Consider the following 12,757-nt stretch of genomic DNA (forward strand, 5'->3'; position numbering starts at 1 on the left):
ATTTTGCAAATTGACGGGACCGAATCGCTCTGCATTTATATAATAAACATAATATGAGTGGCATTAATTACGCTCGCCGATAATGGGTGTCAGGGTTGACGGGGAAACTATGGGAATGCGAGGGCCGCCGCGGTGGATGGAGCGCGTTCGCGCCGAACGGCATCTGGATGCGCCGCATCGGGGGCTTTTCTTCGTGTTTGACGGACCATTCATTTTTTCCCCGCTCTCCTCATTTGTAATCCGGCTCCTCCGCGAGTCCCGCACAGATTAAACTCATTAAATTGATTGAATTGATATTTCTAAGCCAGGTGCGCGTTGGACGGGCCGAGGCGCGGGCCCTCGTGGCGCTGCACATGACGGGCGTCGATAAAGCCAGAAACGTCATGCCGCATTTGCCGCCACGCCTCGCTGATCGCCCAGATTTATGCCAAAATGATGGCGGCGAAAGGAAGGAACGGGAGAGCGAAACTGAGAGAAGGGCGCTGATATACAACAGAACCTCGTTCTCCAGCTTTCCCGCTCCAGAAAATTCCTCCGAAGAATTGAAATGTTACAAAGGTTTAGCGGGACAGGGTTCTGGCTGTGAGGATTTCGTGACGGTTTCCAGGCGGCTTCTCCGAGCAGGCTAGGATCGCTTTCCAAACAAATCTAGCCGCAGAGCTCGTCGTTTAATCGTGTTCGAATCAACTGCCGGTGAACGGTTGTATCAGGCCGCAGGGGGCGGAGCCATCGCCCTCGGAACCGAACGCTCCCGGTTCGAGACACCAAACCCCTAACCGGCGCCGCTAGACGGCATGCCAGCCGCTCGTGGTTCATTAAATGCAGAGAGCTCAACGATTAGTAAATTATGATAAATACACTCCAGCGCTTCCGCCTCGCAGTGAGAAGATCTTCGGTTTTATTGCTTTCCGTGTCTTCAGTTCTCCACGTTCCTCCCACCGTCCGAAAGCATGCAAAAGGTGTGGATGGTTGTTGACGTGATTGGTCCAGGATGAGCCTCGTCTCTCGGCCGATGATGCCCGGGACGGGATGAATAACGAATGAAAAGATGACTTTCATGACGTGTCAGCAGGGAAAGAGCAGCGGTGTTTGTCTAGAAGAACTTCTTCTAACCTTTATTTTTAACTCACAGGTAAAAAGCCTTTCACTTCCTTTTTGCCTGGACATACTTTTGGTTTCCACCAATGAATCCTAAAAGGTACTTCTGAGGGACTTCAAGCACCAAACGAAAGGGGGGGGCGGTGAACGTTCACGCTTTCGGTTCAGATAAGTTCCACCCATGACCGGAATACGAGGAGAAATCAACATCAATCTCGATCGTTCCTCAAAACCATCGGCTCGATATATTTTTTTGGCTTCGGCGGGTGAAAGCTGCCGATCCATCCCGGCTGTTCCATCCTGCAGCGTGAGAACGCACCGTTGAGAAGATCCCTGCGGTTTTGTCGTCGTTTGAGGCCGAAGCTCAGTCATGATCCCGTAATCGCTCGGAAGGCAAATAACAAAGAGCAGACCGTGCATGTAAATCCGATTCGAAGCAATTTGTTCAATTATAGGGAACCGGAAAGTGGAAACCGATACCCGGTGTGAGGCTGTAGTTCCACCGCACTCGGGAAGAGATGCTGGAAAACCCCCATGCATGACGGGATTCCCTGCAACGACTGCATTCTTTCATGTCCGATTTTATGCAAATGCCAAATCATGACACTTAGAGCTCATGCGTCAAACTCAAAGTCCACGAGAACGTCTCGAAAGGTTGGATTGTCTTAGAATAAATAAGTGAAACGTGTGCATTGACCGTAAACTACATTTCCCGCTATTAGCTTGCATTGAATCCACATCAATGCTATTTTCAACAAGTGGAAATGAGAAATATAAATGATCCCTAAATGTCCAGGAAGAGAAAAGCTGATGCAGATGGAAGGCTGTCTCAAGAAAGATGGGAAGGCAAATTCATGTTTGTGCTTCAAGAAGAAAAAGGGGTTCGACTTTAGGTTGTCAAAGGGTACAATCTTCGTCGGCGTTTTGACAGCAAGCACGAAGCTAAGAACGCTAAAGTTAGCCCTCCAGAAAAACAACAAGTTGTCCGAGAATAAAAAATGTCAAACTCCAATGTCAGAAGAATGTGTTATCAAAGCTGCATCCAAAAACACAACAGCAGTGAAAGCTAGCTTTGGAGCAGAGCAACTCGTAAATTTTTTCTTTTTTTATACATCTACGCAAATGCGTACGTTAAATTCCGAGTTATTTAACATTACATGACATTCAGCTACATTTATACTGTTACCACTACATGCGGCCCTTTGAGGGCAACCGAACAATCTCATACAAATAATCACAGTAATGCTAACAGTGCTAATATGCTAATAGCTGAAATGATGTTGCTGTCATGCACGCAAGTGCCCAAGGCTAACTATTAGCTTTCTGCTAAAATAAACATTTTTTTCTTGATAAAGATGTCGATGTTGTGGTTTACTCTCTGATTTTGTCACTAAAATGACGAAATAAAAGTCCGCTTCGAAGCGAGCGCCGGTTTATGTAGAATCCAATTCCTGAATTTAGACTTTCCAGGTAAATTAGAAATCTGTTGTGCATGTCTTTAACCACCACATCAGTCACCACTGGAAAACCCCACGGACCGTGAGGTTGAAATGTGAGTAGATAATGTGACAAAAAAAAAAAAAAAAAAACATCTGGCCCTATTAAATCATGGCCGCCGGTGGGTCACAGACACGCTCTTTCACTTCTCCCTACCGCCTCACGTCCGTCTGACACGAGCGACTGCGCTCAGACTTCATTTTTTAATTTCCACCGGCGCTCAGTGAGGAAGTCGTCCCGTCTGTCGCGTCTGCGCCGTGACGTGAGCGCTGTTGTGATTTCTGCCGTTCCCATGTGACCTCGAGGGCTTCCTTGTTTCTCCTTTCTGCAGAAGCGGCAGCGCCGGCGGTGGATCCCCCTCGGCGGCGGAGGGTCAACGCTCCCAACGTTCTCACCAACACACTTCGGGGGAAGCACGGCCTGAACCTCGGTATGTTTCTTCCTCTAGTTTTTTTCTCCCCAGAACGAAGGGTTAGAAATCCCCGCTCACGTTTCTTGTTTCTACATGGAAGACCGGGGCTCTGAAAGTGAAACCCACGCGCAAAGTCTTTCCCTAAAACTTCAATTTTTTTACGATCAAAGGTCATTAAAGGTTACGAAAAAATATGGAAATTCCAGATTCACTTCCTCAGTTGAATTTCTGCATCGATTACTCAGATGTCGATGAGAGTATCCCCCCCCCCCCCCCCCCCCCCCACCTCCTCCCCCGGCTTCCACCCAGACAAGATGCATTTCGGGCCTTTGTGAGCCGCCGTTTCAGAAGTCGAATTTATGGTGAGAACGCGGCGAAGAGCAAACAAGCGGGGAAGTGAGGGATGCTTCATGAATACTAATCCCGCCGCTATTAAACCGAAAAAGGCTCCCACATGTTGCAGCTGGAAAATGCCGACGGATTCTCGTTTTTTAACCGCGACCCCTCTCCTCGGCCGCTGTTGGAAAAATCGCACTGGCTTTACGGAGGATTTTGGCGCGTCTCGGACGTTGCCGTGGCGACCGCGTGTTTGACAAGATGCTTCTGTTGTGACGGAGGAGACGGAGGGTGGGTTTGGGTGCAGCCGGGAGCCTGACATCTCAGGTAGAAGAAGTTTCCGTGCTCGCAAACGTATCTGTGTGTGTGTGTGTGTGTGTGTGTGTGTGTCAAAGAAGGGACAAAAGATCATATGTTTAAAAAAAAAAAAAAAACGCGCCCATAATCCAGCCCTTATTTTCTTGCCCCTGAGGATTAATCCATATTTAATGGATGTGCCAACAGCTTCTGTGTTGCAAAGCCAGTCTGTAAGAAGTGGGTCAACCGACAAGGGGATGTGATTAAGGTTTGTCTGTTTGCTTGGCAAAGACCCCGTATCTGTGTTTGAGGGCAAACTTGGGTGCACGGAGATCATGCACGGCTGCAGCCCTTCCTCAATGCTGACCGCTCACCTGCATGCAAATCAAACCCCGGGGTAATAAAAAGAAAAAAAAGAGGAATGTAAATGTTATCAGTAAACTTTACAGTATGCATTTAATAAGCAGGCTAGGCTAATAATGCCTGGCTTCATTAGCGATGCAGAGCGGCTGCAGCGCGTATTTTGTTTTGAACACAATACCTTCACTCTTTTTGCTTTTCAAAAAACCCCTAAGGCGTGGGTGCCCACACTTTTTTGGCTTGCAAGCTACTTCAAATCATCTACCAGCAATAAAAATGATATATATACATATACATATACATATGTATATGTATATGTGTGTGTATGTATATGTATATGTGTGTGTGTGTGTGTGTGTGTTTGTACCCATCTATCCATCCATCTTCTGCTGCTTATCCTGTACTTAGGCCTGTTGTGTACATACTGTTTATATATATACATATATGCTACTCAATACAATAAAGGGAACACCAAAATAATATCCTAGATCTGAATAAATGAAATATTCTTATGAATACTTTGTTTGTTATATAGTTGGCTGTGCTGCCAACAAAATCACATAAAAATGATGAATGAAAATTAAAATGTATGAACCCATGCAGGTCTGGATGAGGAGTCACACTCAAAATGAAAGTGTAAAAACACACCGCAGATGATGTAATTTCCTTAAAACAAGTCCAAATGAATCAGTGTTGCTTCCTAAGTGGACACTCTGATTTCACACAAGTGCCCTTTATTTTTGATCAGTACATATATATGTATACAAGTATACTTAATTTTTAAAATATGTATTCTTTCCCTCCCTTATCAGCATGAACACATACGGCACAATACAAATAAGTATGTCTCGCACTGAATGGCCTCAGCTAACAGGAAGCCCGGCCTCACACACACTTCCAAATGTCCGTCAGTCATGGCGGGACGGTATTCGGATCGAGATCTCGGATTGGTTGTACTGTCTGTCAATCAAGCGCGTGACTGGGGATGGATGATCGGCTAACGGTTTTTTTTTTGTGATCCACCCACATTAGTGTGTTCTGTCGCTCGCGGTTGAGCGTCTTTTTGCGTTGGAGTTTATTTTGAAATGCAAGCCTCCGCGATCGACCAGTAGATGGGGATCGACGGGTTGGGCTAAGGTGATTTTTGTTGGCGGGCCACGTTGGGCACCGACAGTCGAACTGAGTCGCCTGCAGGAGTGCGAGCAGAAATGCCTGGAAGAATAAAGAAATCAAAAATAATCTTAAACGTATTTATTCTCGATCTTGATTTAGAGAAACTCCCATTGGAGTCCCGGTGCAACTGTCATACCTTTTTGCGTCAAATCGCTAATATCCGTCGCTTTAGCTGACGTCGGCTATCGTAGCCTGCCGGTTCTGGGGACTTGCTGTTGTCGGTTCAAGTTGCCCGACCGGTAAAATCAACCACCGTCAGTTATTGTCCGGTCAAATCAAACTCCGACGGGTCCCCGCCGACTAAAACCCGGTGCGAGCGGCGCTACAGAGCGCAAAGCTGGGGATGAATCCGCTAAGCCGTGATCTAATAATTCTCATTTGGACGTGAATGCATATGTAAATGAGCCCGGAGGGGCGGTGTGAGAGAGGAGGATGGTGTTAGCCTGACATGCTACAAACATGAACCATATGTGTTTTCCTCTTTGTCTGTAAATGCAGTCAGATGTCTTTGTTCAGTCCGTACCCCCTAGGAGAGGTTTCTCTTCAATCCAGCCCGTCCCCGTCCTCCGGTTCCGTTCCCATAAGTCGGGCCGCAGACTTCTCCAGCCCGCCAGAACTGTGCTTTTTTTTGTGTTTTTTTTTTTTTTTTTTAATTCCCCTGCCAGATGAAAGAAAAAAAAAGTTGGTGACTAGAATAACTGCGAAAATATCTGTGATGCTCCACGATGGAGCCAGGAGGAAACACCAAAACCGATGTTTTCGGATGAAAATTAGTAGGAAATAGTTGCAGCTTCGCCTCGAAATATCCTACGCCCGGTTTCAGACCAATGAGGAAGTGTCAGTCGCAGCGGGAAACAGAGGCCATTGCTCGGCAGCTCACGCCGGTTGCCGGGAATGCGACAATAACAACAACAAAAAAAAAAAAAAAAAAAAAAGAGCATTGCTTATAAGTCTTAATAATGCCAATAATAATCGCTTTGCACTCTGTCTAGACGGGGAACGGTTAAATTGGGTGTGTAAGGGTGTTTGGGCGCAGGGTGAGTAAAGTGAGCATTCTATTGAGGTCTTAGTTTGTCTAATCTCTCCCATGTGACAGCGCAGCCAGATTTGCTGCCATGGAATGCCACAGGCTGTTGTGCCGGGGACAAAAAGAGACAGAGGCTTAAGCTGCAGGGGGGCAACACTCCGCCGTCCTGGAGAGCCGTGCAGCTACGCCAAAGGGACAAAAAAGTTCTCAGGGTTTCCACACGCCTCCCCCCCCCCAAACCCTCCCGGCTCTCCTGTCTCCAAGTCGTCACCGGCAGCGACCCCCCCCAACCCCCCCAGCTAGCCACCATACACGTGTGCGTGCTTCACACACACACACACACACACACACATGTGCGCGAGGAACCGGAGTTCTCACCTGCTACCGGTGATAGGAGGTGTTTCGGGAAACATCTGGTCTGCAGCCGCACAGGATACAAACTCGGGTCTTCCCATAAAAATCAGAACCATGGCGAGGACAAATAATGCAGATCCCGAGGGTGAACACCCCCCCCTTACACACACACACACACACACACACACACACCGTCATTGAGTGTTTTTCTCTGCTTTCCTTGATTGCGGTGGACTTCACCTCAAGGGGGGAACAGGACTTGATTCTGCACGCCGGCAAAGGAGATGTCAACAATTTCAATTCAGGCCACATCCACTGCGCCGAAACCTCATCGCGCTTTTTCATTTATTCTTCACCAGGATTGTGATATTTTGCAAATCAGAAGTGATTGATTGCATGATTTGTTATGTTGGCTTAATGTCTCACACAAGAAGAGGGGAGCGTTCCCTCTTTTTGCAGGAGAAAGTGAAAAAAATCCTGCAGGTGGTTTTTCTTAGACCGGCTGCAGAGTCTGGATATTAGCGGGTCCGGCACGAGTCCGGTGCGCGACCTCCCCGCCGGCCGTCGGCCCCCGGGCACGCGGCGTTTCATCAAATTCACGCCGCCGCCTTTGGATTTTGGTGTCGTGCAAGAACATGTCGGATAAATGATTTTCTGGTGCGGCTGAGCGTTGCAGCGCGGGCAGACTCAGCCCTTTAATCAGACGGGGGGGGGGGGGTTAATACACACAGTTCAGTGCATGAGTATGTGTGTGTGTGTGAAGTGGAGAGAGAACCACGGATATCTTGTTGACGCGGAGGCGCCAAAATATCGAGCGTAAACAAAAAGAAAATTTTTATTTATTAAAGTTGGACAAATTTTGTCTGAGCGCGGCTAATCCGAGGCGGCTCGACGTCGCAGGAGCGTAAACTACCTGTGTCACACTTTCAAAAGGATCACCCCCCCACACACACACACACACACACACACACACACACACAACCAAAATCTCCCAAACCAGCCCCTTCACACACACCAGCCAAATCCCTCCGAGCCCTAGATCTCCAGTCTGGGCCGAACGTGAGAATCCTCGTCTAGCGGGGGCGGGGCGGCGGCGGCGGCGGCGGCGGCGGGGAGCAGCTCTGTCAATGTCAACTCCACCCACCGAAAAAAAAAAAAAAAAAAACCCTCCGCCACCTCTTCTTCTCTCGCCCCACTCCACAGCGCTTTAATTAACGAGGAACCGGGCTTTGCATGACAATGGCGAGCGGGGCTCTCGCCATTAGTGGCCCGTTTGTCATCAGAAGTCTAATGAAAATGTAACATCACCTAAGCCCTCCTTCACAGATTCTCAGATTAGCCACGGCGGGGGAAGAAGAGAGAGAGCGCTCGGGCCTCCGGTTGGTTTAACTCTTTTGTATCGAAAACATCGGCCCCCTAAATCTGCTCCGGCTAAATCCTCTCGAGAGGGGCTAAGTGGCGAGGACGAGCGAGGAGAGAAGGGGAGGAAAAACAGGAGAGGAAGAGTTGAGGCTACGAGGAAGCCGCGGCGGACTCACGCTGGGTCGGACCCCTCCTCCCTTTCGCCTGCCTCGGCCCCGGTGCCCTCCTCCCTCAGCTGTCCCAGGCCACAATAGGCCGAGCATCTTTTGTGGCATTAACGGTTTGCGGGGCCGCGAGAACAATGTATGAGAAGTGAGGAGCGCGGGGTTCCCACACACGGGGCCGACGTGTCCTCGCTTTCCCGCCCCTCAAAGGCGGCAACTCGCACACAGCTGATTGCCAACACCCTCTCCGCGCACCCCCCTTCCATAACAAACACCTCCGCACACACACACACACATGCATTTTCCGGCGGTGTAAATAAATACACGCCGCCGGTCTGACACAGATATTTGCTCATGTTTAATGCATGAACGGGGAGTTTATCTCGCGGGGGTTGCGCTATGAGAATGAGCACCGGAGCTTCCACCGGCGTTTGGGGGTTAATTCTTTCAGGACTTTTTACTGCACTGATGCCCCAGATCAGGTTGGCAGCAAGTTAGGCTATGCAATGTGTGTGTGTGTCTCTGTCCAAAAAAAAAAAAAAAAAAAAAAACCCTCACTAACCCAGGCTTACTGTTCTGTATATTTCCTGTGCATCGTGTATTTGCAAGTGTATTGCAAATGTCCTCTATTGTAAGTCGCTTTGGATAAAAGCGTCTTCCACATGCAATGCAATGTAATGTAATGTAATTGCGCGGCGAGGCCCCGCTCGGAGCCCGGGGGAACCGTCCCTTTGTCGCTCGGAGAGAGAAAGAGAGAGAGCGAGAGAGGGCTCGTCTGGAATCTTGATTAATTTGCACTGTCATATATGGGAAGGTGGGAAGGGTCTTTCACCGAGGGGTTTGGGGGTTCAGGGTGGGAACGTCACGCCGTCCGAGGCCGGGGATCCTCGGCCGACACGGACCGCGGGGGGGCGGGGGGGTGGAGGGTCGGGCCCCGAGCTGAGTTAAGCCGCGGATCACTTTGGGCGATGCCGAGCGAATGAATAGATTTGATTATGGGACGTCCACTTGTGCGAGCTCATTTGTCAGAAGGGTCACATTTTGCGCGCCGGCCAACAATAGCGTCTTCTCGTAGCTGTCGCTCAGATGTGACGTATCAATCAACTCATTTCCCCAATTTATTTACCCATTTATTTATTCATTGACTGTTATTTTTTGAGTTTATTTCATTGCTTCTGTGGCTCTGTTTATGTCCCTATTCCTCTTGTTGTCATTTTGGTTTTCTACTGTCACCCTTTTTTCCATTCTGTTGTCCATTCTTATCCTGGATGTTGCTGTTTTCTCTGCTGTCTATTTATTTGTGGATGTCTTTTGCTATGTCTTCTAATTGTCTCTCTATTTATATTTTTATTCGCATTTATTGAAAGCATAACTGTTATGCTGCTGTGACAAAAATTTTCCCCTCTGGGGGATCAATAAAGTTTATCTTATATTAGCTTAGCCTAGCTTAGCCTGGCTTAGCATAGCTTAGCATAGCTTATCTTAGCTTGTTTATTTATTCTCTCAGTTTTGCATTTCTCTGTTGCTTTTAACCTTCTTTCTTAAAATACATATATATATATATATATATATTTCTGTATTTCTTTTATTTCATTTTCTTTTATGACTATTCTTTTATTTCCATATTTTTTCTGTAATGAAGTCATACCTTTTAGCGAAGGCTTGCATGTGCAGGCCCTAGCGGGTTAACTCAAATGGGGGTGAAATCACAGCGCAAGATGAGCACGTGCGCTTCCGAATGTTTGTGTGCATGCGTGCGCGCTTGTGCGCATGTGTGTGTGTGTGTGCACGGACCCATAGCGTCTGCCTTCAAGTGAAATATATGTCTTTTAGCAGCTGCATTGCTAACGCTAACCACCTCGCCTTCCTCCCCCGTGGAACGGGCTATAATTGCGTGACGTAGAAAAAAAAAAAAAAAAAATTGCTTCCTGGCAAGTGTTCCGATGCCATCTGTTAAAGTGTCCACGTTATTTATCTTGCATAATTTGTCCGCGCCTTTAAAACTGTGTCATTGTCATCCTGTCAGCACGTCTTGACAATGTGGACTAACATGTCTTCACCCCCTCCTGCACCCTCCTCTGTTCTCTCGCCCTCCATCATCCAATTTAGCCGTGTGTGGCACTCAGCGGATTCCTACACTCCACTGCTCTCGAGCTGTCAGCCTCAATCACGGCCGGATCCGCGCCGGTTTTTCAGGCACCTGTGCCAAGCGGCCTTTCTGCTCGGAGAGCCCCCCGCCGCCCCCGCCTCCCTTCCCTCGCCGACCCCGCCCGACCCCGGGGCCCCGCCGCTGTCTCTCAGGACGACTGACGCGCGTTTGCGCGGCGCAGGTCATTTGTCACCGATTGTCAGCGTTTAGCGGGGCAGCGATTTTGAGGCGGCGTGGGGGGGGGGAAGAGAAGGAAGAGGAAGAGGAGGAGGGGAATGGAAAGTTGAAATTTCGGGGGCAGGTGGAGGGGGCGGAGGAGCTCCCTCCAATGGGATGAGAAGAACGTCCCCGTTGCAAATCCCTTTGCAATGAGGACACGCTGGAAATGTGTGTGTGTGTGTGTGTGTGTGTGTGTTCTCCTCCCTGTAAAGTAGCTGGAAAAGCCTCCCGGTTGGGTCGACACACTCCCTTCCTGGAGTTATCAAACGCCGCCCCCTTTCACGTTCGTTCCAAATGACCAGAACGTGATTTGATCTTCAACAGGGGACGATTGAGTTGCATCAGCCGTCTCCCGGATCGCCCGGGGACGGCGTTTGTTAGCACGGAGAGCGAGCGAGTCTCATGTCCTTGTTTGTTTTCCTTAATAACCAGAGACTTTTTAAGAATGTCAAGGGCTGGATGTCATTAGCGGGGCGCGGCCGGTCCCTGGTGAGACCAGGCCTTAGTTCAGCTTACTCACTTCCAGCACTGAGTCAACAGAGAAGGGGGCAGTTTTCCGCCATCGCAGCGCCATCGCTAAGCCCCGATCCCGGGCCCGGACGGGGGGAGGCCGGCGGAGGTGCCCCGCCAGGAGAGGAGATACCAGTGTCCCGTGAAAGATCTGTTTTCATTCCCGGCCAAGTGGTTATTTAAGCGGACTTTGGGGAGAGCCTCCTTCTCCAAACATCAGCTGAGGGGTTGATACTCGCACGGTTACTTTTCCAAGGGAGACTGAAAAAAAAAAAAAAATATATATATGCTTTTTTTTTTTTTTCTCTTTTTTAGTTGGACCCGGTCAAGATTTTATTTATCGATTTATTTTCTTAATTACTTAATTAATTATCTGATTATTAATTTCTCTCTCTTTTTTTTATTTATTCATCCACCCATCCATTTTCAATAATAATTTATTCAATAATTTATCCGTGTTTATAAGTATTTATTTGTTTAACAGCTCAACGGAGAGGAGAAATGATTTGTTTTTTTCAAGTCGGATCTGCTAACAGCCTTAATCTGTTTATTTTATTTTAGTTTATATTTTATTTTATTTTATTTTATTTTATTTTATTTTATTTATGTGTTCAGGCTTTCCTCTATCAACCCCAGCCATCCATTTATAGATACAATTCTTAATCTATCTATCTATCTATCTATCTATCTATCTATCTATCTATCTATCTATCTATCTATCTATCTATCTATCTATCTATCTATCTATCTATCTATCTATCTATCTATCTATCTATCTATCTATCTATCTATCTGTTTATTTATTCGTACATCCATCCATCCAGATTTACTTCGATCTATCTATCTGTAGATGGAATGATTGGTTGTTTACATGGAGGCAGGTGATTGGCTGAAAGGAGACCTTTACTTCCTGGTTTCTCCTCAAAGATCGGCGGTGAATCCGCCAAAAACTCCTAAATCACCTTTTCATGAGACCAGAGGCGGCGAGGAGCCGTACGGCGTCTCACCTCGCCACTTTTCGCCCCCCCTTCACACACACACACACACACACACACACACCTCCTGAGGTGCCGGGATTTAGTTTGGCATTGAAACTCACCAGACTTTAAAAGATTGTGCGGCGTCTCGGTCCAAGGTTGACAAGAAGCTCGGGTGCCATCTGAAAGCGACACCGCGGTAATTTCTCCAATTTGCCGCGGCAAACACGGATTACGGCCTTTTGATATACCTTCCGCACAAGCGTCCCTTTTCACGAGCTGCCAGGCGAAATGTGTTGACTCGGCCTTGACTTCAGGTGCCTCCGACAATTACCGAAGTATGACGAGGGCGATCGGTAACAGCGGCGGGTGTGTTCGGAGCGAGCGCGCCTGAAGCCGGGTGTTTCCTCGCCGGGCCGCGCTAATGGATCGGCGGCAGGGGGGGGCGTCTAGATTACCCGAACGTCTTTCATCCGCCGGACCGAAAGGGCGGCTTCTCGGGACCCGTTTTGCGGAGATCGGCTCGCGTAAACACAGACTGACCGTTCCCCGGGTCCATATGGAAGAGATCAGAGCGGCGTGACGCCCGGGATTACATACATCCCCACCCATTCCCCTAAATATTTCCCCTCCCCGGTAAATACATTCAAATCTGTCAACGGGCTTAGCAACCTGGCGGGCGCTCCGGGTCCGCCGGATCCCGGACTGAACTCCCGGCGCTAGGGCGAACCTTTAAAAAAACGAGAAGAAAGAAAAAAAAAAAAAGCTGCATTATCATCAGAATCCGACACGTTCAGCCGTCCCGTGTCCCGGAGGCCAGAG

At 48.3% G+C, this 12,757-nt stretch overlaps 1 long non-coding RNA gene across 1 annotated transcript in view; it reads left to right on the plus strand.

Moving 5' to 3' along the window:
• The window catches only part of LOC147217168 (uncharacterized), a 174,849-nt gene that overhangs the window by 25,477 nt on the left and 136,615 nt on the right, over positions 1–12,757 (plus strand). Inside the window, exon 2 of the long non-coding RNA XR_015109003.1 lies at positions 2,927–3,025. This is a non-coding gene — a long non-coding RNA (uncharacterized LOC147217168). The remainder of the gene's footprint in view (positions 1–2,926; positions 3,026–12,757) is intronic.

The sequence above is a fragment of the Fistularia commersonii genome, chromosome 28 (genome assembly GCF_037954325.1).
Source record: "Fistularia commersonii isolate RoL2024-O1a breed Wild chromosome 28, RoL_Fcom_v1.0, whole genome shotgun sequence".
NCBI lineage: Eukaryota > Metazoa > Chordata > Actinopteri > Syngnathiformes > Fistulariidae > Fistularia > Fistularia commersonii.